The 26,834-nt window shown below is 34.7% G+C and overlaps 1 long non-coding RNA gene across 2 annotated transcripts in view; it reads right to left on the bottom strand.

Annotated features, from left to right (window-relative positions):
- Positions 1-15,629, bottom strand: part of LOC143644884 (uncharacterized) — a 170,244-nt gene extending 154,615 nt beyond the window's left edge. The window contains exon 1 of one of the 2 annotated variants that reach the window (XR_013156932.1): positions 15,218-15,629. This is a non-coding gene — a long non-coding RNA (uncharacterized LOC143644884). The remainder of the gene's footprint in view (positions 1-15,217) is intronic. The other variant, XR_013156936.1, reaches the window with a different exon arrangement.
- Between the last annotated feature and the right edge of the window lie 11,205 nt (positions 15,630-26,834).

Genomic DNA, 26,834 nt, shown 5'->3' with positions numbered 1-26,834 from the left:
AAACATTGTTTTCAGAGTAGTTTTACTTTTATACATTTCTGCTAATAGTGGTCAAAAGTTAACAGTTCCTCCTTGTCTATGCAGCACATATCATTTAAAAAATATTCATCCATTTTAGTATGTGGATAATTGTACCTTATTGTGATTTTACTATTCATTTCTCTAATGGCTAATGATATTGAACATCTTTTCACATGCTTCTTTTCCAAACATCTCTTTTGATGAAGATTCTTTCCAAATTTTCCCCATTTTCTATCTGATTGTTTTCTTATTGAGTTTTGAGAATTCTTTTTATATTTGGCATACAAGGTATTTATCATATACGTATTTTGCAAATATTTTCTCCTAAGCTGTGGCTTTCCTTTCCATTCACTTAATGATGGTTTATCTCAACAGGAACTTTTAACTTTGATAAAGTGCAATTTATAAAATTTTATTGAACATGCATTTGGTGTTATATCTAATCATAATCCAATTTCACCAACATTGTATATTATTCATTATTTTAGATGCTTTGTGTTTTTAGGTTTTACATTTGAGTTGTTTTTTATAATGTGAGGTATATATATCACTAGTTCATTGTTTAAACACCACTAGTTCTTTCATTGAATGTCCTTTACATTTTTATTGAAAATTAAGTGAATATTTATTTATATCTACTATCTTTGTAAATGAACGTGTTCATATATATGTATTGTTTCTAGATTTCTAGATTATCTATTGTTTCATTGATCAATGGGTCCAAACTTGCACTAATACAACACTGCCTTGACTACTTTGTTATGAGTTCTGATGTCATGTAGTGTAAGTCCTCCAAGTTTGTCATATATCAAAACTGGTACTTCTAGGCCTTTTGTCTTTCCCTTTAAAATGAATAATCACACTATCAATTTCTGCAAAAAAATTATGTTGGGTATATATATATATATATAATTTTGGAGAGAACTGACATCACAAGCTTATTGAATCTTCCATGTCATCAACACCGTACAACTCCTGATTTAGATCTTCTTTGATTTATTTCATCAATACTCTGTCATTTTCAGTATAATGATCCTACACATATTTTGTTACATTTAAACCTATGTAAATTTTATTCATTAGTGCTATTGTGAATGACATTTTTATTTTCTCTCCCATTTGCTTACTGCTATTATACAGAACCACAACTCTATTTTGTGCTTTGACCACGCATCCTGCAACTTTGCTATCACTATTAGTCTAGTAACTTGTCTGTAAATACTCTGGGATTTTATGAGGTAATAATGTGGTCTTATTGTGTTGCTTTATCGTGTTAGCTGGGTGCTTCAGCGAATACTGGATAGGAGTGGTAAGAACAAACATCCTTTTTTAAAAAAGTATAATGTTAGCTGTAGGCTTTTAGGAACATACCCATTATCATATTAAAGGGATTTTCTTGTACTAATAGCATGCTCAGAATTTTTAACGTGAGTAGGTGTTTAATATTACAAAAGGCTTCTTTCGCATCTCTTAAGACTTTGGTAACTTTTCTTCTTTAATTTGTTGATAGGACAAACTACACTGATTTAATTTCAAAGTTGAACTAACCTTGCATTCACTCCCGCATGTACAGTTTAAGGACCTCATCAGAGGACTCAACACAGCTGGGGAAAGAACTTAAATGTCAATAGCAATTACCAAAACTGAAACACAAAGAGGAATGAGAGAAGAAAGAAAAGGACAGAGCACCCAAGAGTGGAACAATGGAAAATGATATAACATGTGTAATTAGAATTTAAGAATGAGAAAAGAGAGTGTATGTGTGTGGAAGGAGAAATATTTAGAGAGATAATGACTCAATTTTCCACAGACAATGAGTCATTAAATCAAAAATCTAAGAGGTTCAGTGAACCTCAAGCAGGAAAAAAAAAACAACAAGAAAATATACATTAAGACACATTATAGTCAAAATACAAGGAAACAAAGATATCTATAAACTTGGAAGAGAAAAACCCAAAGAAAAATTTTACATCACATATAAAAGAACAAAAATAATTATCATAAGAAATTTCCCAGAAGTTATATAAGCCAGAAAACAATGGAGTAACACCTTAAAAGTGTTGAAAGAGAAAAAAAGAAATTGTCAATCCAGAATTACATATCCAGTGAAACAGTTCTTAAAAATGAAGGAGACATAAAGACTTTTTAGGCTCACAAAATGTGAGATTATTCATATCCAGGAGACCTGAACTACAAGAAATGTTAAAGAAAGCTCATCACACAGAAAGAATAAGATAACACAAAAACTATTACTATTAAAAACTCCCATCTACTTTGTTTTTTTGCTGTCTTATTATTGAGTGATAGGAGCATTTTGTATTGTCTGGACACAACTCTCTGTGTGTAATCACAAATTCCACACACATTTATACTCGCATACACAGATACATATATGTAAGCATGTATATATTATATTATAATTTTTCTCATATAATGAATATGTTATATGCATATATAACATACAATTGAAATACACAATAAAAACAGTATGTAAGCCAGAGGAAGGGAAACAGAGTCACCATGTTCTGTTATGAAATACAAATACTAGTTAACATTAAGCTTTAATAAACCAGTGATGCATATTATAATTTGTACTGTTTTCATTCAAAGAAGAGTAAAATTGCTCAGAATTTCTCTTCTAGTGTAGAAAAATAAAGGTTAATAAAATATAATAAAAAGTAATAAACACAAAGTAAACAAGAAAAAACATAAAAAGAACAGAGAAAGTTTATATAATATGGCTTACTGAAACACAAACATAACAATATTTATATTACATATAAAAAGATCAAGTGCACTATCAAGTGCAAAGATTGCTAGACTATATCTAAAATTCATAACAGAAAAAATTAAAAGAAATTATAACCCAACAGTATGCTTCACATGCAAGAAAAATCTTAAACACAAGGATAAAGTTTAAAAAAGAAAAGTTGTCAAAAAAAAGATATACCATTTTAAAACTAACCAAATATAAACTAGCACAGCTATATTAAAGTCATACAAAATAGATTTTAGGAAAAAAACATTTTTAGATGTAATTCATCATAATGAATAAAAGATTTAATTCACTGGGAATTTACAACAATTCTATAAACAGATTTTCTAAATACACCATATAACAACATGAAAAAAGTAATGAGACATAAACAAATCTGCAATCAGTCAATAATTGATAGAATAAACATAAAAACAGTAGTGTAGATGTAGAAGTAACATAATTATAAGCTTAAAATAATGGACATGTATTAGTTAGGGTTCTCTAGAGAAACAGAATCAACAGGGAACACTTGCAAATATAAAATTTATGAAAGTGTCTCACATGACCGTAGGAATGCAGAGTCCAAAATCCACAGGGCAGGCTGCAAAGCCGACGACTCCAATGGATGGCCTGGATGAACTCCACAGGAGAGGCTCACCAGCCAAAGCAGGAATGCAACCTGTCTCCTCTGAGTCCTCCTTAAAAGGCTTCCCATGATTGGATTTAGCATCACTAATTGCAGAAGACACTCCCCTTTGGCTGATTACAAATGGAATCAGCTGTGGGTGTAGCTGACGTGATCATGACCTAATCCTATGAAATGTCCTCATTGCAACAGACAGGCCAGCACTTGCCCAATCAGATGAACAGGTACCACAACTTGGCCAAGTTGACACCTGTCCCTAACCATGACAGACATATATAGAGCAGTGCACAAGTAACTGCAAATTGCATTTTTTTTTAAAAGACATGGAATCTTTAAACGAACCATCTGCAGGAAGCTATAAAGCAAATCTCAACTCATTTAAAAGAACTGAAACAGTGACAACAGTGAAAGCTAGATATCATTCTTTTAAAAAAATTATATAATTAGAAAGTTTCCATGTGTTGGAAAATTTTCAATTGTGTATATACATATACACATATATAAATTCATATAGCTTATATTTCAAAATAAAATGAAAATAGTGTCATGTACAAAGTAACAGCATCATATATATACATATACACATCTAGTGTAATATATACACATCTCTCTATATATATATATACTATATATAATATTCAGAACTGAATGATTCTAAATATGCCAGATATCAAATTTGTGAGATTAAAACTGGAAATTCATAAATGAAATAGAAAACCAAACATTATGAAGGGTCAGCAAAGCTAAAGTTCATTCTTTGAAAAGACTGATATAATTAATAACCAGCTGGCATGATTAATCAGAATTGTGGAGAGATATTGTGACTGACACTAAAAAAGAGGGACAGAAAGAAAAAATTAAATAACCAATACAATAAATGAAAAAGGGGGGTTATCTCATGTCTCACAAACATTTAAAATATAATCACTGGGTGTTGTGAATAAATTTATTCCAAATAAATATGAAACTAGATATGAAATAGATATTTTGACAATAATGCAACTCATAAAAATTGACACAAGAAGAAATAGATATATGAATAGTCTATCTCTATTAAAGAAAAACAAAAAATTCAAAATATTCCCACAAAGAAAATCCAAGTCAAGTTGATTTGTTAATTAATATTCATGGATATGCAAAATAAAATCAAGATAAAATGTTATAACAGAACCACCAAAATAGCTAAAATTAAAATGACCAACAATTATAATCTGTCAAGGATATGGAGCAATGGAAACTTTCATGAACTAACTATAGGATTGTATTTTGGTAAAATCACTCTGGAAAATAGTTCAGTTATTTAAAGATGATGAATAGATGTATACCCCATAATTCAGTAATTCGACCCCCGGTATATAGCCCAGAGAAGCACATACATGTGTTCTCATGAACAAATACAAAATTATTTTTAGCTAGGTTACTATGATAGTCCAAAATGGAAACAACCCAAACGTCCATCAACGACATAGTGGAAAAATTGTGATGGATTCCTAAACAACATTTAAATGAATTAACTACAACTATGTACATTAACATGCTTTAATCTCACAAATACAATGTCGAGTAAAATAAGCCAGTCTCAAACTATACACATTGTATTATTACATTCCATGAAGTTCAATGACAAACATAACTAAATTATTTTGTTCAGGAGTACATATATAACTGCTAAAGGTTGGTTATATGTATGCTTGATTTTCAATAATTTATTTGAAAATAAATTAAATTTTATATTTCGAAATAGAATGGAAACATATCTCAAAATGAACATTAATAAATCAGCATTTATATAGCATGAAAACATTAAATTTCAACAAATGACTTGCAAGAATTCTACATATATACAATCAAAAAGAGCATGGAGAAAAATTTAAGAAAATACCTAAATAAATGGAGATTTATACCATGTTCATGGATTGGAACACTGAATTTTAAATGAAAGATAATTTTCTACAAAAGACTTATGCGTTCAATGCAATCTGGATAACATTTCAGAAGAAATTTTTGTGTAAAATTGGTGTACTGATCCAAAAATGCACATGACATTTACATATAATTGCCCCCAAAGCTAACCAGGTCCCAATTTCTAGAACCTACGAGTGTTACCCAATGTTAAAAAGTGATCTTTGTAAATTATATCACATTAAGACTCTTGAGATGGGGAGATTATCCTATCTTATCTGGATGAGCCTTACATGCAATTGCTACGATCCTTATGAGAGAGAAGCATAGGGAGATTTCACACAGAAGAGGAGACCATGGTGTGATGTGCTCATTCCAGTTGAATTCAAAGCACGCAACTCTAGAAGCAAGAAAATAATTCTCCCTAGAAACTCTAAAGGGAGAATGGTCCTGCTGATGACTAAATTTCAAACTGGTTAAACTGATTTTTTTGTTTTTTAACATGGGCAGGCACTGGGAATCGAATCCAGGTCTCCAGCATGGCAGGCAAGAATTCTGCCACTAAGCCACCATCGCAATGCCCAGGTTAAACTGATTTTAGACATCTGACCTTCAGAGTTGTGGCAGAATCTAGGTGGGTTGTTTAAAAAATTGAGACAACTTGTTACAGGAACCATAGGAAATGAGTATGTATGGAATTCCAATAGACCAAGAATAGCTAATATATATATTGAAGAACATGAACATATTGGAACAATTTAATTTACCAATTATCAAGACTTATGATAGAGTTAAAAATTTTAAAAATAGTATGATATTAGTGAAAGGATAGTCAAACAAGTGGCACAAGATATATAGCCCAAGAAAAGGCCCACCCATGTAAGGATATTTGATTTATGATAAATTTGTGCAATGCAAAACAATAAGGAAATGATAGTCTTTTCAATAAATGGCACTAGACTAATTGGGTATCAATATGGAAAATAATGAAATTTAACCCCTACATTTGCAAAATCAATTCTAGGTAGATTATAGAAATAAAAAAGACAAAACTCAAAATGATTTAAAAGGTATTAGGGGAAAATATCATTATGATCTTAGAGAAGGGAAAATTTCCTCTGCTATGACAGAAAAAGCACTAACCATAAAGAAAAAGGTGATAAATTCAACCATATTTAATTTAAGAATTTAGTTCATCAAAAGTTACTATTGAGAGTGAAAATATAAACTACAGAGAGAAGATATTTGCAATGAATAACCATTCAAAGCCTATATTTTATATATATATATATATATATATAAGAAAACAGGAATTCTTTCATATAGCTTATAAGACTATAAATTAGTACAGTCACTTTTTAACACAATTGGCATTATCTAATAAAACTTAAATTATGCATAACCTTCAATTATATACCTATGCATATAATCAATATATATATATGTTACATATATATGTAACATATATATATAATATCTACAAATTACTAAGAAAAAGAAAAGCAAGAAATTTAACAGACTTATGGGCAAATGTCCTGAAAAAACACTTCACAAAATAACACATTCGAACAAGCAGCAAACACATGAAAAAGTCCTCAACATTAGTCATCAAGAAATGCAAATTAAAATTCAAGAAACAATCACGCCACTACTTTAAACCCAGGAGAATGGTGACATTTTAGAAGACTGAAATCACCATTTATGGGAGAAAATATAGAGAAAGCAGGAATTCTTTTATATAGCTTCTAAGACTATAAATTAGTACAGCCACTTTTTAACACAATTGGCATTATCTAATAAAACTTAAATTATGAATAACCTTCAATTATATACCTATGCATATAATCAACAGCAATGGTTGCATGTGGGCACCAACGGGTAAGTCCAAAATATTTATCATAGCATCCTTTATGTTAGAACTACAGAAATTAAAAACAACTCAAATGTTCATCAAAAATAGAATGGATAAATACATTGTGATATAGTCAATTGAATCCTTCATGGTAATAAAATGAAAAAATCCCTATTCATAAATATGGATGAATTTTACAAGCATAATTGCTGAGCAAATATCCAAATATGAAATAATCCTGTTGAACAGCTTATTCTATACAAAGATCAATGAGGAACTAAGGACACATACGTTTGTGATAAAACAATTAGAAGAGCAAGATATTGATTACCTTGGATGACAAGATTAATGAGGTTGCAATGATGTGTTATAGGGAAGGAGTTGCAGGGGCAATATTGCTTAAGGGATGCTGGCATGTGCAATCTCTTAATCTCGGTAATAGGCATTACCTTTATTATAACATGACATGATTTACATTCACATATTCTTCTGTGTATGCGTAATATTTCATACATTAAACAATTATTCTTTATTAAAAAGTAAAATAAATACAGGAAGGCCAGTTAAGAGGCTACTGCATTTCACAAAGGGAGAGAAGAAAGTAAACTGAAGAGGATTCAAAGTAAAAGGATTCAAGTGATATTTACATACAGAAGGGATAGGGATGGGGAAAGTAAATTACTTTACCATGTTTCCCAGTCCAAGTAGCTAAAGTTTATGGAGGCTTACTGCCTGTATATGGTTCAATGTAGAGGCTGAGTTTCATTTTTTTTCCCATATGGAAACCAAATTAGCGTAGTATTATTTCATAAAAGTTATTTAAACTTTACAGCAATTCTATGGGGTTGGATTTATTGTTACCTTCATTGTACAAGTGAAGAAATTAAGATACAGAAGGGTTAAGCAAGTTGCCAAAGAGCAGCACAACATAATAGCCAGCTTGTATTTTCAATTGCAACTAAATGACTTATACTAAAGAGGTCAGCATTTACTGAATAACTGTGTCAATGCATGAGCTAAGTTCCTTCAACTCATAACCTTAGCTAAATCGTTCAACAAACTGCTGAGCAAGTCCTACAATTACCGCTATTTACACAGAAAGAAATGAGGAGGTTGAAAGCAAATAACTGGAGTAAGGGGTAAAGTCTTAAACACAGTTGTTACTCTCCAAAATCAAGACTCTAAACTATTAATCTCTGCTGCTTTGCAAATATATGCTAAAAGTGATCAGACATTTTAAATTATAACGTCTACTTCCCTACTGTAAATCATTGACAGGTTTTTCTTTGAGGGGGTAGGTTTCAATATAGCTAAACCTTGCTCGAAATATTCTAAATCATAAAAAGAGGTTAAAACAAACTGAAAGCCTCAAATTTGTAACATTTATTTCCTAATATCAGCTTTTTAAATACTATTTGTACATTGATACTTATAACCATAATGTGAATATTTTAATGTTCAATTTACCTCAGCCTTTTAATTCTGCTTTCTTGCTTTGCTATAGGATTCTCTGTTATGGCCCAAGATGCAGATTCAATTCAGATTCTGCAAACAGCTGCTGTGAACTCACTACATTCTCCAGCCACTACATACTTCAGCATGACTAGATTCTACTGTTTCATGACTCCTGTTTTACTGGTTTTGTTCTATGTCTCTGCTACTTTAGCTTTTAGTGTGTGGAATAAATCTCTGGCATTCGGATTTGCAGGTCTTAATTCTTTGGCATTAAAAAAGAATTATTGCCTAAGTGACGTGTCCTCCTGGCACTCTAACCTTTAAGGCCCTGCTGAGCTCATTATTATTTGAAGAAGCAGATACCCAACCTCATCAGAATGCTCTGACAGATGCTTTCGATTTTGCTTGACATCAGACACTTCACTTTCTGACATCCTTAGTTTCTGAGAATATCAGTGGCTGCCTCAAGCTTACATTTCATCCTCACTGATAGCATCAATGCGAAGCATGCAAAAATGCCTCTCTCAATATTGCATTCATCTGTCTACTACACACATCTTTGTTGGCAAAGTCTGATGAATCAAACGAACTGCACATAACTACTTACGATAGCAAACTCATTAGATTAGATCATTTTCCAAGAGGTGTGTTTATATTCAGTCTTCGCATTACAAATGTCCCCTCAACTTATATATCTATTTATTTATGTATTCATTCCTTCAACAAACACTCACTGAACACCTATTTTGTGCAACACACCATGGAATGTATAAGAATGGAAAATCAAAATCAACAGGAGCAAGAACAGTGCATGACCCATAGTAGGTCCTCAAAAAGCATTTGGTCAATGAATAAATAAATGAGTGAATTAACACAATAGCAACATAGATGCTGAATAACTGCATAACTTAATCAGGAATTTGCTTGACTTTTCTCATGGAGAAACCCTTCACTCTATCAACTCAGGGCCACTGGTTACTGAGATTTGCCTGTGATTATAGAATAAAAGTAAAGGGAATATCTGAAGCCCTGTTAAGAGTGAATGTCAATATCTAAGACTAAAGAAGTGGGAAAGTAAGGAAAGGATCTTTAGAAGAATCAACAAAAGAGAACAGAAAAGACGGAAAAAGACTAAAACTATCTCATGGTGTTAAGGTGTGCAGAGAGGGTATCAGCCGCTGAGCTGATGAAGAGGAGTAACTGGTAAGAGTATGGAACTGGTTCTGACAAGAGCAGCAAGTTCTACCAAACTCACAGTTTTCCAGTAGTTTTATGTGCTGTTTAGACCTTGCTTCTTGCTTAGTATTATTCCAGAGAGAATGAGCCAAAAAGCATTGTTGAGTAGTGTACTAACATAGTGACAAACATAACTTATACTTAAGGTACTTGAGGTCCATTCCCACTTTGATTCTTTCCAGAAGAAAGCCTAAGCAGAACATTCATTTCTGGAAAATAGAGCCAACTGCCAGTGAGATGATGAAAATGAAATTTCATATCAGCGTATTCCAGTATTTAATCAAAAGTCAAGGAGAATGTATACTCACTATTTGATATGTCCTCAAGTCACATTCAGTAAATTTACAACATTCAGCTTCTGATCCTAGCACTCTGCAGAAACAGCTTTCATAAAGGGTTTCAGTAACTTTCTATTTATACAAATCAAAAAGCATCTTCTGAGTTTTTACCTCATTTGGTCTCTGCAGTGTTCAACATCACTGACCATTTCATTTTTCTTAAAACATTTGCTTTCTTTGCATCTATGCCACAATGTATGTAATGTATGCTTGCCTCTATTTTTTTTTTTTTTTTTTTTTTTTTTTTGCTGCTTAGCATCTGAATTTCCTTCCTTTATTTGGAGAAACCTTTTTTTGAGGCAATGATCTTCCTCCATTTTGGAAAACTCTTTTTATCAGCCTTCCTGACAGCTAGGCAGAAGAATGCATCCAGCTCTCCCACTGAGACACATGTGCCCCACACTTGGAATTGTAATTGATGATGCAAACCAAAGACAAGGAATCATAATTGGTGATGCAAACTAAAAGCAGGAAATAAGCAGAATTCATCCAGGAAACAAAGGGCAGCAGAGGTGGCCTTTAACTGAAAGATCCAGGGGTAGCAATCACAGAGTTTCCACTGACGGAATCTGATGTCCAATGTTGGGATTTTTTTTTTTTGGTGCAAACCATGGTACCTATGGCCAGCAGAATTTCTGTTTTGTCATCGTTCAATTGTTTGTTTGTTTTTGGTATGCTATATGCCCGGGGTCACATTTCATTCTTTTTCCATGTAGGTATCCTGTTATTGCAGCACCATTTGTTGAATTTTTGTTTGTTTGTTTGGGGGGAAATGCATGGGCCAGGAATCAAACCTAGGTCTCTCACATGGGAGGGGAGAATTCTACCACTGAACTACCCTTGTACCCCCCATCACGAGATTTTAACGGTTCTTCAAAAGTGCACTTATTAAGTCATATACCATGCATCATGTCTGCTATCCTTACTGACTCCATGTCAATAATGCCAAATTATACACACTTAAAATAACTGCATATACAAATCTATATGGAGAGATCAAAGTTCTTCTTTCCTTCCCCTTCTCTGTGTTTTCCCACTCCCATTAAATATTTCAACTATAATTTTGTTAAGATTTAGATGACATGTGAAATGGTCAATCGTACTTTTACTGACATCTCATTAAGAAGGGACTGAGAATCTAATTTGGGTTAAATCAATTTAATTATAGAGTTAGAAAAATCTTAAAATAAACTTAATTCCATGTTATAGACAGACCTACATCACCTATAATATCTCTGACATGTGGTGGTTGTTCCTTCAAACCTCAAGTTTTACAAATACAATTAAAATTAAAAACTTAGATCCAGAAGTAACCATAAAAGCTATTTCAACTCTACACCTTTACAGAAGACCAAAACCAAGAGAGGTTAAATGCCCAGCCCACAGCTGCAAATTCATTAGTGGTTGATATTTGGCTCTAGATTCAGTGGTTTCTCCCTGACCTTTTTGCTCACTCTGGAGCTATCTATAGCTGACTCTAACTATTAAAACATTTTTGTTTATAATGAAACATCTAAGAAGGAGGTTAATACGTCTTTGAAAAGTGTGTTATTAGTTACTTTTCCCAGTTTCTGACAAGACTTCCCCAGAATGAGGATTTCCCTAGTTCCTCCAACTTGGTTCTTCTCTGTGGTCACACTCTACTCACTGTCACCATTCTTGGCAGTCTCCTGGACACATTCCAGTTTATTCTATCAAGCAGTAGTTAAAATTGTACATGACAGTTATGTTGTACTCTCTCCAGCTAAGAATTCGTCAGGAATAGGAATTCTCATGAATGATGAAATGGCTGAGTCTGAAGTGACTCATAAAAGCCTGGAAGGAATCTCAGTCTGTTGGGAGTAGTTTAATAAATATGGTGTTGGGACAACTGTCTCTGAAGGAGGATAGTGAATGCAGCCCTGTAAAATGCCAGCTGTCTGAGACACACAAGAAAATCTTTTCTAACAATTTGTGGGACTTTAGGGACATCGTTTAAAACCCTTTGTGCCTGTGTTTGCACATGTGTAAAATAAGCCATATGACTTAAATTGTCACTAAGGATTTAGTAAATTTGTAGTAGAACGAACAATGCGCTCTGATTCTAAAGAGCTGATCCACCCATGGCTTAACTCTATTATTCACTATCTGTGTAAATATGGGCAAGAAAATCATGTATCTGGCCTCTGTTTCTTGGTCTTTAAAATGAATATGCAGACATGGGAAGCAGAAGAGAAAGGGGTCATGGGAATTTTCTAAACCTATAAGATTATATCTCACATGACTCTGAATTACAGGTTGCTATTCTGTTATTTTTATTGTCATATTACATACTCTTCATTGCTCATTGTATTTCTCTGTGCCTTGTGTGGTGCCTGTTTCATAGGCTGTCAGCCATCATATTTACACTAACTATTAACAATCATGGAGGAACTAATGAATAATTATTCTAAAAGTCAAATAAGATAGACTCCAGATTTTTCAACCATCAGGATTTTCTACTGCTTTTTAAATATTATCTTCATCAAATATTATAATGCTCATCAGGATTGCAATGACATTAATTCTAGGTTTTAGTCATCTAAACAACAATGCACCCAAGACTTGGCAGCCCTCAAATTCAAGTGTAGTTCAGCTGATAATCTGTGGGAGCAGTGTAACTAGTATTGGCTTCTAGGTTCAATCCTTGGCAATGTATGGCCACTCCTATTACCTTTCTAATAGAAAGATACCACAACCTTACTAACAGTTGCCCTTATGTCCCTAACACAGTCCTTAGAATTTTTTCCATATGTTGTTTTCCCATTTTAGTTTAAAATATTCAAACCCATAGACAAAAAATGAAAGAAAAAAAATGAAAGAACTTTGCAATAAATATCCATATTTCCTTCACCTAGATTCATCAGTTGTTAACATTTTCCACATTTTCTCTTCTGTATACACACACACACACACACACACATACCAGCACACTTATCTTTAAAGAGCCTTTGGAAGTAAGCTGCAAGTATGCACACATCAGGACACTTCCTCCTTAAATACTTGAGCATGTATGGCCAAAAATTACAATACAATCATAAAACTACCATACATAATTGATCAAGAATATTTCCATATTAAATGCTCTTCTTGGCTCATATTAAAATTTATCTGTCTCCAAAATATCTCTCACAGATTTTTTTTTCCCCGATTTGGAATCCAATCAAGCGTCATGCTTTAAATTTGGCCTTTACGTCTCCCAAGTCTCCTTTAATCTACAACAGTCCCTGCCCTAATTTTTCTTATTAATTTTACTAATATTGTCATTGTTAGGTGCCAATGCCAGTAATCTTTTAGAATGCTCCATATTCTAGAATTGTCTTATTGTTTATTATTAATTCCAGGTTTGAAAAATTTGATAAGAATACTAATTAAGAGATACTGTACATTTCTTATTGCACTACATCAGGAGACACATGATGTCAGATTATACCACTGCTACTGCTGTTAAGTTTAATAACTCAGGAGAGTGCCCTCCAAGCCTCTCCACTGTACTAGCACTTACTTCCTTTTATAATTACTAAATAATTAAGGTGGGACATGTTACACCAAGACTGTATGAGCACTGTTTCCCAACAATATGGATTTAGAACCCACTGTTGATTTCTTCCTGAAACACTTAACACATTTGCAGTTGCAAAATATTCATTTTCATATTGTGCCATCCTTTCCAAGTATATTAGTTGGTACTTTTAAAAGAAGGGTTTTCTCTATTTAGTTGAGTTTTACTATGGGCCTATTTTTAATTTTTTTTTTAAATTCAGGGTATTATAACACTATTTTTTTTAAATATTTCAAAATTTCCACTCTGTACCCACCAAGCATGGTGGGTACCCTTCTTTCTTCCCACTATCCCCTGATAACCTTTCATCTGTTTTCTGACTGAATGAATTTGCTATTTCTAGATATCTCATAGAAGTGAAATCATTCATTATTTGTCCTTACATGCCTCAACATAATGTTTTCAAGGTTCATTCATGTCACGGCATGTTTCAGAGCTTCATCCTCTTCGTGGCTGAATAATCTTTCATTATTTGTATGCCTCTCATCTTGTTTGTCTATTCATTCACTGATACACAATTGGGTTGTGTCCAGCTTTTGGTTATGGTGAATAATGGTGTTTAGGAACTTTGTTTCATAGCAATGGATTGGAATTGGCAATGGATCTGTGTGAGTTCCTGTTTCATACTCTATGAATACCTACCAAGGAGTAAAATTGTGGAGTCATATGGTAATTTTATATTTTAACATTCTGAGGAACTGCCAAATGCTTTCCTTAGTGCCTGGACCACTTTACACTCCCACCATCAACGCATGAGGGTTCTAATTTTCCTGCATCCTCTCCAACACTTATTTTCCGATTTTTTTTAAATTTAATAATGGCTGTCCTTATGAGCATAATTTGCATTCTCAATTGCTAAGGATTTTGGACAGCTTTTCATGAATTTATTGGCCATTTGTACATCACCTTTGAAGAAATGTATGTTCAAATCATTTGCCTTTTCATAATTTGGGTTGATTTTTCGTTCTTGAGTTATATGAGTTCTTTATAAATCCTGGATATTAAATCCTTTTCAGATATTCAATCAGTAAATATTTTCTCTTATTCAGTGGATTATCTTTTCCCTTTCTTAATGTTCTTTGGTGAACAAAGGTTTTCAACTTTAACAAAGTTGAATTTATCTATTCTATCTTTTGTTGCTTATGCTTTGGGTGTCATATCTAAGAATTCACTGTGAAATCCAAGGCCTGCATGTTGTTTTCTAAAGTTTTTATGGTTTTAGCTTATTTTAGGTCTTTGATCTAAGTCCTTAGCCTTAACTTTAGTTTATGATGTAAGGTGGGGTTCTAACTTCATTCTTTTGCATGTGTACACTGTTTTCTCATAGCAATTTGTGGCAGAGACCATTAAGTCCCCACTAACCTACTTGATGCCAATTATCCACAGTTGACCAGCCAGGCCTGCAGATGGAAGGGAGGAAGCAGCCTACCTGGAGACACAGGTCTGAACACTGCAGCAGCTTGATCCGCGGTATCTCCCTGTTCCAGCTCTGGCTGGGGACTCACCTGGAGACCCCTTCACGAGCTGGGAGGCCAGGGAGGGCAAGTCCACGGATTACTGCTGCGGCTGGGCCGCGGCCATCAGGGGGCCAGCCCTACCAAGTCTTCTGCAAGGGGCTCTCCCGCATCCTGTTTGCCTTCTTTGAGTTGGTCTGGAAGCCGCACAAGAACTTTTCCTACTTCAGCGTCACAGACTCATGAGCCCCGGCATCTGCTTGCAGAAATAATTTCAACAGCTCGACTAAAACGCCTGCAAGATGGCAACCGAGGCCTGACAGCTAAGTGGGGCAGTAAACGAGAAGCCCGGCAGTCTCGCGAGATTTCCCAGGAGCCCCTGCTCCCCGCTCGGCGCGGACTGCTTACGCGAACGAGAATGGGTGTAAGCTCGAGGTTCTGGAAGCGGAGAATTTAAATTAAGACCGAGCGAAATATTTAAGAGGCCACGCAACAAAGCAAAAACAAGACTAAGTTAGGGGTGTGATAAAGGGCACAGGTTGTGTTATAAAAATGGGAGCCTCCTAAACTTTTTAGAATTTGTTTTTAAAACATATTTAAGAAACTCATGGCCAAAATTAAAATAGGAAGCCAGTAAACTTCAGCAATTTTAGATTGGACTGTAAACAGCAAGAAAGAAGAGAAAGAACCTGAACATATTAAGGATATTGTGAGATAGGAACACGTTTCTTTATCCCACAAGGGTACATGTTGACAACCGGAAACTTCAGGTGAAAAAACAATTGAAACTACACAGGAAAGGCATTCTCCAAATAGCAGACAACCTAAAATGATGCAGGATTTTGAGTGATTGTAGGAATATCAGAAAATGAGCTCTATTTCATTCCTACAGACTATTTCAAGGACAATGTCAAGACCTCAGAGCCAGAGAGGAGAAATGCTGTCACAGCACAAATGCTGTTCAATGAATCAGTTTCAAATAAATAATCATAATAATGTAGTGCTACTTAAGTTTTTTCTCTTTTAAGGAAATATTTAATTATGGTTAAAAAGTAGAATGCAAATGTTTCTTCGTTAGCTTTGATAGTATAAAAAATAGGGTTGACAAGTGAAGATAATGAAGGGGAAGGAGAAAAAGTAAATGGAATGATAACGGTGTTGTTGTGAAGTGGAAGAGGTATTGTGTGTTGCTGAAGGGAAAAAGAGGTATTACTTAGAGGATAGCGTCAAAGTCTAAAGGAGTATGTAATTATATTAAAGAAAGAGGGGAGTAAGGAAGAATTGCATGAAGTCAATAGGAAATGTGTAAAGATGAAGAGTTCACGTGGGATGTCTCAAAAAGAGAAACCAAGAGTATTTGAATGTATAAATAAGAGATTTTTAGTTTGTTAAAGAGTTTGGAAGTGAATTCATAATATGTAGAGTTGAAATGAAGCAAACGAAACTGAGGCATTTATAAACCTGGGAAAAACGAAAACTTCTTAATGAACTATACTGTAGACATCAGTGTGAATAATACGCATCATGTAAGGCTGGTTATTATTTTGTAAACACTGACCACTGATTCAACAAGAAAGGATTATATAACATTGGAGGAATGGGAGAGGGAGAGGTGTGTGTGTGTGTGTAACTGGGGAGACGGAATCGAAATCTAATATTTAAAAAGTCCAGAAAGAGCAACATTAAACATGGTATCTGGAAAAATGGAGGTAACTACAATAAGAATTAACTAAGATAAGCACGATTGGTTCTGGAGAAAGGAAATCAGGGGTAGTTAGAGGAAAAGCAGAGGAGTACTGTATTTCACTACAGTCTAATGGTATTTGATTTTTTTTAAAACTTTTTATAAGTATTTTCTTTAAGCAAAGTTAACTTAAATACATTTAATTTTAAAACATCAATTGGTCATAAATAACTAGGTTTATTTCTAGACTCCAATTCTATTCTATTGGTTTATATGTCTATCACTATGTAGGTACAATAGTGCTTTGAGTATTGTGGCTTTATGGTAATTTTTGAAATCACAAAGCAAGACTTCGAACTTTGTTCTTCTTTTCCTAGATCGATTTGGTTATTGAGGACCCTTGGTGATTCCAAATCAATTTTAGGGTCAGTTTTCCCATTTCTGATAAAAACGCTGCTGAGCTTTTGATAGGGGTTGTGTTGAATCTGTAAATAGCATTGGGCAGTATTAACATCTTAAGAATATTTAGTCTTCCAGGCTATAACCTTGAACGTCTTGTCATTTCTTTAGGTCATCTTTAATTTCTCTTAGCAGTGTTTTATAGTTTTCAGTGTACAATTCTTGCATCTCCTTGGTTAAATTTATTCCTAGATTCTTTATTCTTTTAGATGCTATTGTAAATGGCATTCTTTTCTTAATTTTCTCGTCTGATTGTTCATTGCTAGCATATAGAAATCCTCATATTATTATCAAGAGGAATTTGATTTCTTGAAACTTATGGTAGTGATCATCATTCATTGTTTTTCATAACCATGTAATTACTGCACTCTTGTCTATGACATTCCTTCAGAATGATTTCTCCTTATCTCCAGCTCCACATTCTGAGCACTTAGTAATGTGGTCCCAAGCCATATTACTGCTTAAGTGTCCATTGATTTTCATGACTATTGCTGCTCTTTAGTGGCCTTCATTGTCTTTTGGTGACCACTCATTTGGCTAAATGTATAGATACAACTATAGTGCAACGTTGTTACAATTTCTAATTGGACAATTCCTCTTCTCAAATTACCTAGAACACCACAGAATGTAATACTAAGCTGATCAACATTCAAACAACTTGGTTTTACTTTATGTTGTCTTTGTATCCTTACTGGTCAAGCTAGTATGTTTTAAAATGTTTTGACCATGACTTATGGTATGATTGTACATCATAAATCTGTACACACACACATATTTGAAATTAAATTATCACTCATTATGAAATGATACTTTCTCTATAGATATTTCTATTCTGTTTCTCCTATCTGATTTTATTGTTAAAATGCTGCTAGAAACCACAACTTGATTTCTCATATTATTTATTGGTCCCGACAGGCAGCTTCCAAACCACAGAACTAATTATAAAGATTTGTTTCTTCATGGTGTCATGTATATGTGAGATATTTATGGATAGACCTCCAAACAGATTTTGTCTTTTTTTTCCTTGGTAAACCAGGATTCAGTATAAAGGACTGCTTATGTTATTTCAATTCTCCCTTTAATAGGGAAAAGAGGCCAAGTGGACTGGTTCAAGTATGGCTTACAAGTTTACTATAATAGTTATTGAATCTCATTAAAAGGCATATCACTTCTTAAAATATATATTTATTAAAAATTGAATAAACAAGGACCTCCTTTTGATTATATTATTTCGCAATCTTCATAACTTTACTCAACTTTGGCATTTTGAAAGTCAGAGCCTCCACCTCATGCAGAATAACTGAGGTCCTGTTTTATGAGAAGACATAATTTATTTCACAGGTATTCTCTTCTTCCTTGGTGCAATTAGTCCTTGATTGGGACTGATGGCATCATATATTATGTAACATTTCAGCAAACTTGGAAAGAGATTCCTTCTGAGTTACTGTCATAAAAAGCCAGTGACCAAGATTTCTCAACGTGATCTCTTCTAGTAATGAGTTGTTTCAAACTCTAAGCACATCACAGGTATTCAACCCATTAGCTCATTTTGAAGAACAGGTTAGGATATTAAAGACCATTGTGTGATCACTGCTTTCTTCTAAAAGTTGTGTCTGTAGGTTATCAATTCAACAAGCAACAACAGACAAACACAGGACATCTTTCTTCAGTTAAATATCAAGATAACCAAGCTTGTGGTGGACTCCATCAGCTATAAATGGGTATCTTTGTATTTTTTAACCTCCCAACCACCTCAAAGTAGCTGACACACCAGAAAATGGTTCATGAATTCCTTACAAAAAAGCACACATTCATGCTCATCTTTTTTTTCAGCTAAGGCTTGCCATGCTCCTTCCAAGAAAAAGTCAGAGGATGAGCAGATTCAATAATTTTGTGTAATAATGTCCTCCAGGGACTTTTCTTTGTGTGTGTGTGTATGTGTGTGTATACCTTGAGAAAATGGACAGGCAGCCAAAGGGAGCAAATATTCCTTGTTCTAGATGCCAGAAAATGCTTAATAAGGCAGTAGATTCACTGATGCCTAGGACAGTTAATGTTTCTTTGAATCAAAGATAGACTTTAAAAAAATTTTAAATAAATCTCTAATGGAGACATATGTATGTGTGCACATTCAAAAGCACCAATTTTTCAATAGTCACAATCAAATCAAGATGAGAACTGATATTAATTGAGTGGAGATGAGGTGTCTGGCACAGTGGTGGGTGAATCACATGTTACTTGTCCAATACTCATGACCCCAACTTCACAACCACACATTTTTTTTTTCCATTTTGCAGATGATGGAACAGTATTAGAGAAAGTTGTCAGTATTCCAACAGAACCAGGCATTTGACAAAGTACTTTAAAACAAATTATCAACTGTGTTTCTTTTAAGTGGTATATAATGTGGGTCTTTATGGTCCCATTTTATAAATGAACAAACTGAGACAGAGACCTATGGCCTTGGATAGCAAGCCTAGGTACCTTTGACACAACAGCTTTGAGGACATTTGTTGAGGATCTGATATTTATCATAAATTATTCTAAGCCCCTTATCTATCTTATTCCATTACCTTTCACACCAAGCTTGTAAAGTAGGTATCATTATATCCGTTATTATAAATAAGGAAACTAAGTCTTAGATTAGATAATTTGCTCAAGATTTTATAACTAGTGTATAGTGGAACCAGGATTGCAATTTAAGTCGACTGGCCAATGGTCTTCTCTAAAATCCTTGCCTTTCGATGTAGGTAATGATGCATTCTTTGGCCTCAACCATGAATCAATTCTCTTGAAGTTAATGGCAATTTCATTCTTACCATGTGCCTTTTTCTCCTTGTGTTTAGAATGGGTATAATAACAATAATATCTACTGCATGTGGCTATTGTGAGGTTTAAGTGAGTTAACCTGCCTAAAACATTTAAAACACAGTCTAGCACGTAAGAATTACAGAATGAATGCTACCTATTAAAGCAATCTAGGCTATGATGAACATCTCATTTGCTAAAACTCTTTCTTGACTCTGGCAAGTGTTTTTGGTGTACATGTTTTATCTCTGGTATTGAACTCATTATATCCATGGACAAGTGCTAGAAATACAAACCAAATCATCCAACTTTTTTTGTGATATTCGCAGGTGCTCAAGGCATAGGTCTCCCCAAGATGGCTTTGTTATCTGTTGCTCCTCATATCTGCAGGCTCCTTCCTGAGAGCCCAGTTGTCACAGTGACACTGACAAGCACTGACAGGTTTGAAGGCTTCCCCTGGGAGTTTCTCTGTCCAGCTGGGTTCTGCCATTAGCAATCACAGTGTGAGTGCTGTGTGTTGGCTCTTGCCTGCTGGTTACAAGTCAATCAGGTCCTTCCCTTGCAGCCAGCTATACTCTGGAGCCTGCAAACTGACAGAATAGAACAGAACTTCTTTCTCTTGGAATAGCCCAATCAAGCCAAAGGTCCTAACTATCAGTTAAGATTCTTTAACCTTTAGCAGTAGAACTTATTTTACCCCTCTCACTCTAGGGCATTTTCTGAACTGTCACATGCATCTGCATATGAGGTTTTCACATGTGTCAGGCAGATTCTTAGGGGAGAGCTGAGTCAAACTGAGGGAAAAGAGGATGAGACTTTGGGATGGTAGTCAGTGGAGGTGGATTTTCACTTAACTAGGTGAGCAGCTGGTTTTGCTCCTAAAATCATGGTGTATCCTATCTACACTGGTAATTGTTGATGGCATCTAGAACTTGATGCATTATTACCTTGGTGACATAAAGTCTCAAACTATGTGGGTCTAAAAAAAACTCCAGTGTTGTCACTAGGGATAGTTGAAAAAACTTTTTGTGATATTCTAATCCATCCCACGCAATTACTCTTTCTACCTGTACTTTACATGGAAAAAGTTTAAGTTTAGCATAGACCAGTCTGAATTTGAATCCCATTTCTACCACTTAAACCATATAATGTTGGGTCAGATATTATAGCTCTTCTCTAAGCCTTTGTTTTTTTTTCTTTTTGTGATCTCTAAAATATTCATGACTCTAATTATATTTACTGCAGAAGTTGTTTTGAGACTAAAAAGTGATAATGATTATGAAGAAGTTAGAAAATACTATATTATCACATGACTGGCTTCTGTATATCATTCAGAACATAGTTCAAATGTCTCCATCTCAGAAGAGTATTCCGTAATCCCACCCCATGTTTTCCCTTCTTCCTTATCATGCTCTTTCTGATTTCTCTGTTGATGGCTATTATAACACTTACTGCCTGAAATAATTTTATCTCATTATTTATACATTTATTTAAGGCTGGTTACATGTTTCTTGCGCTTACCTCTTTGTGTTGTTCAGAGCAGCACTTGATATTGATAGGCATTAAATAAAAATTGTGAATGACTAAACGACTGTTTTAGCTTCCTGTGGTTCCATAATAAATTTGTATAAACTTGGTGGCTCAAAATTACAGAAATGTATTGTCCTAGAGTTCTGGAGATCTCAAGTCCAAAATCAGTATCCCAGAGGCAAAATTAAGGTGTCAGCAGGATCATGTCCTCTCCAGGAGCTCCATTCTTGGTTGCTTCCAGCTTCTGGTAGAATCTTACTAAATCTTTGGGAAGTTATATTGACCTTCTTTCCTTTCCTTTCTTTTTCTTTCTTTTTTTTTTTTTTTTCTTTTAATTTTAGCGCTATGATTGCCATTTGCTCTGAGCCTTTTTCAGGCCTCTTCTTAATAATGCTCAGTGAATCCATAAGTAATTATCAAGCACAGGCTGTGTTTTGGTGAAGAGGGCCAAAATAATTATAACACTAATCTAAAATGCCAATTGCTAGGTAATTATTCAGCTACCACCTGATAATTAACCTGTATTTTCTGTATGATCTACCAGCTAACATTTCAATTAGAACCTAATGTAGGTTACTTAGTGTCCTTGAAGGCTAGAAAAAAATATATAACTCACTTACCCCAAAGAGGGTTTGCTAATATTTAATTGATTAATCATATTGAATTTGATTTATAGGACTCTAGGTCATTAGGATGGCAGGTATCTCAGCTAATTTCAATTAATTTAGCACTTTCTTAACATTGGGTAAACAACACAGAAGTGGAATGTAATCAACACTGTAGGTGGAAATATAATTCGTACGCTTTTTATAATAGCAAGCTCTGAACTGTGTTTTACACTTAGAATGCTGAAGTAATTTCCTTTTACAGAAGAATGTCAAGGAACTCCTACATAATAATCTGAATCATCCCAATATGGAGTGTTGGCCACAAGTTTATAGGCCTTCCAGTTGGGATTTCTGGGAAGGTATATCACTTGATGGCAGATAATTAAGTCTGCAAAACTTTCAGAAAGGCAGTTCAATGTCATTCAACAGGACTAAGCTGAAATTGGATTTGTCTGTCTAAACAAGGCGCTTAAAATGAAATTGTTAATCAAGTATCTTTTAGCTAAGCCCCTCTTTCACCTGTTCATTTTTGTCTGTGGGAAGATAGAATTGCAAAAATCAAAACTGAAGAACTGTCATTCCTTAGTGCAATTTCGGGTATCTCAAAGCTGCTTTCTTGTTAATCCAGCGGACTTATTTCCTTGGAACAGTAGGCAGTGAGAATGGGTTGCATGAAAACTAAGCTTTAGCCTAAGACAGTTTGATTCAACATTGAAGAGATGGAGGCTTTGGGTGTTTGCTGGGACAGAAATCTGGGAAGGATAAAGAAGCCAAGTTTTCCCTTTTTCCTGCTTATTGCCTTTGATCAAAAGAAAATGCAATGATAAAGTCACAGAGTGTTCTAAGGAAAATGTGATTTGACATTGTTATCTAAGCAGTTCAGGAATATTTCCTGTTGAATAAAATAAATTAAATCTGTTTAATTGCATTTCTCTCATTTGCCCCCTGAGATGGTTAGGTTCTGGTGTCAACTTGGTGAAATGGCCATCCCCAGTTGTCCGGTCAGGCAAGCACTGGCCTGACCATTGCTGCAAGGATATTTTGTGGCTGGTTGATAAACTAGAAGTCTGGTATATTAAGTCATCAGTCATTCGATTGCATCTGTGGCTGGTTAAATCTACAATCAATAAGGCGTGTCTCCCACAATGAGATAATCCAATCTGTTGAAGTCTTTTAAGGAGAAAGAGAGACTCTTTCAACTGCTTCTTCAGCCAGCGAGCCTCTCCTTTGGAGTTCATCCAGATCCTTCATTGGTGCTGCTAACTTCACAGCCTGCCCTATGGATTTTGGACTCTTCCATTCCCATGGTTGCATGAGACACCTTTATAAATATCAATTTTACAGATCTCTCTGTTGGTTCTCTTTCTCTAGAGAACCTGACTAACACACGTCCCTTTTATTGTTAACCCAAATAACAGTATCTAGCATGGTAAGCAGAAAAAAAACAAAACAAATGACATCAATAACATAATTCATATGACTATAGTTAAACATATCAGAATTCTAGACTGAGCAGGGAAATTTTGTGCATATTGCCCAACATCTCTGAACCTTTGTTTCCCAAGCATGAATTCTAGAGCCAGGCCACATGGGTCCAAATACCAGCTCTGCCTCTTGCCAACTTTGTGACCTTGGATAAATTGTTCAATCTTGCTGTTTCTCTATTTGTAAAATGTAGATAACAATAGTATTTATTTCACAAATTACTGTCTGGAGTAAATCAGTAATGCATAAAACATTAATAAAAAAAGAATCTGGCATACAGTAAGTACTCAATAAATGTTAGCTGCTATTGTAGCTGTCTTTGTTGTCAAAGAGGAACAATTATTTCAACCTCCATGAACTGTGGATTATTAATCCCAGTGTCCATCATACAGTAAACATTTAATCCATCATATGTGCTGTTCCTCCTACAAATGGATTCAGCTGTCCCTTCCCTTTCTCCTCAATTCTGTGCTTCCAAAGAAGTCACCTCTCAGAGACTATGAAGCATTTCTATGATCGAAAGCATACATATGGCTTTACTGTGTTTCTAGTTCTCATCCTCTTTCTTGAAAGAGTTTCTTTATATATGCTTCTTGGGAAAAGTCAACTTAAAACAGTGATCTGGAGCCACTTTAAAATGCCTGAAGCCATAATACTATATATTGCATCATACACATTTTAAGGAAGATAAAATAAAATAAAACCTTCCTCCAAATTGGAGATGACTTAGAGGATATTATTATACTGACTGCTGAGACTTCCAGCTCCTTCTTCAGCAGCTACAGTTCAAAGTGTGCACTACTTCCCCCATTTATCCCCAAAAGACGCTGATGGATTGGAAAAGGGAATTTGAAAGAAAAAATACAGAAGTGTCCTCTCTCTCTCTCTCTCTCTCTCTCTCTCTTTCTCTCTTTCTCTCTCTCTCCTGTAGTCCCAAAAGCATGATGACTTCTCCAGCTCTAAGGACTGATTCCAAAAGGCACCAAAGAGCTGTGAGTACCCAGAGGAGATTCTGGCTAAGTCTGCTGGGGAGAGTAAGAGAAGAGATGATGTCCGAAATAGTCTTTTGATAAATCAACATTCAGGAGAGGGGGAGGATATAATAGTTTGGTAGTGAGAATAAAGTATTCAGAGCATGGAGGTACAATAGTGCTTTCTCACGTGACATCTTGATCTTGGAAAAATTTTTATTATATATTTCAATAAAGTGAGAAGATGAGACGCAGACAGATGTTCCTGAAAGGAAATGCCTTTGGATTATGTGGATGCCTTAAGACACAATTTCTACAAGCCTCACCCTCAAGGTGCTTGTGTTTGAACACTGGATACAGACAAAGAAGCAAATACAGTTATGGGTGATGAGTTTAAGAGAAGGAAAATACAGGATAGCAGAAGAACTAATCTAGTCTAAAAATCAGGGAAAGGCTTTCTGAGAAATTTGTCATTTAAGCTGAGTCCTGAAGAAAGAGTTAAAGAAAAACTTGGTCTCCTATTTATCAACTTGGAAGGTAATTCTAAGTATTTAGGCATAATGGGCATGTGTGTATGAATGTCATATATGAATATATTCATCTCCTTTTCAAAATTAGGAAAATTAATTCTCACTTGATAAATCCAGTCTTACTAGACCAAACTAAAAATATGACATTCATAGAGATCTACAAAGTAAACATGGACCTTACTGATGTATCAATAATAATCCCTGCAATAAGTTTTTTCTAACACTAAAATTCTACAAATCTTTAATAGGTACATAAAATGCTATAATCAGTTATGTGCATTTATGTATCATTTATAAGTTTTCTTGGAATACTTACTGAAATCCTCACACTGTTAGTTCACATAAGAATTCCTGCTAAGTTTTGGGAAAAGAAAAAACAAAAATTGTTCACCTAAACAAATATAGATAATACTGCAGAACAGTTCAGCATATCACTCTAGAACCATGCTGCCTGGGTTTGAATCCAAGCTCAAGTCTCACATTATTATAAGTGTCTTTCTTAGTTTGCCAGAGCTTCTATGACAAATACTCCAGTTTGGCTGGCTTAAACAACAGAGAGTTATTGTATCACAGTTTTGGAGGCTCAGCCAGTGATTTCTCCAAAGTCTGTGGCATTCTGGTGGTGGCTTTCCAGAGATCCAATAATTTAATCTCTGCCTCCATCACATGTCAATCTGTCTTCTTTTGTTTCCTCCTCTAGCTTCTACTGAATTCTGCACTTGCTCAGTAGTCTGCTGATAACTACTCTAATCAAAACAGAGTCTCAGCTGGGCCTCAGCTTAACTAATAACGCCTTCATAGGTCCTGCTTACTTATGGGTTCACACCCAGAGAACTGGTGTGTTAGGACTGGAACATGCTTCTTGTAAGGGACATGATTCAATTCCCAACAGTCTTTAAGCCTCAGTTTCTTCATCTGTGTAAAAGGAATATATAATAAACAGTAAGAAAAATCCCTATAAAGCTCTAGGGCTAGTGATGAGCATATAGTTACCTATTATTCAGTCCCCATTCCAATTCTGAGCTATATAGTATTCACCCCTAGAAATGGGGACACTGGAGGTCATGAAGTTCAGTAACTTGTGCAGGGTCACAGAGTGGAAGAACAAGGCTGCCAAGTCAGATCTTTGGATCCAAGTGCAAGGCTCCTTCCATAGAAGAACATCTCTGCCTATCACTAAACGATGCTGTGGGGTCTGATAACATGAGGCCTGTGAGAGCATCCAGCAAGGTGTTTGCCGCATCCTCCTCACTCAGGAGTGGTTTACTGAATTGAATGGGAAGAAGAATCTATCTTCTTGCCTTGAAACATTAAAAACCCAAAAGTTCTCATTGACAGAATCATGACACAACACTAAGCCATGATCTATTGTGAGCTGAGTCCAAATAATTTGTTACCGATTGCAGCCAGAGTATCAAAGTGTGTGAACATAATGCATTTTTTTTTAATGAAGCACATTCAAGGTTATTTTCATTATATCTTTCTCTTCCTCATTTGCATTCTGATACACTTTCTTG

Source organism: Tamandua tetradactyla, chromosome 8, assembly GCF_023851605.1.
Source record: "Tamandua tetradactyla isolate mTamTet1 chromosome 8, mTamTet1.pri, whole genome shotgun sequence".
Classification (NCBI taxonomy): Eukaryota; Metazoa; Chordata; class Mammalia; order Pilosa; family Myrmecophagidae; genus Tamandua; species Tamandua tetradactyla.
Note: the sequence above shows the minus strand (reverse complement) of the source record. Positions and strands in the feature narration are given on the sequence as shown.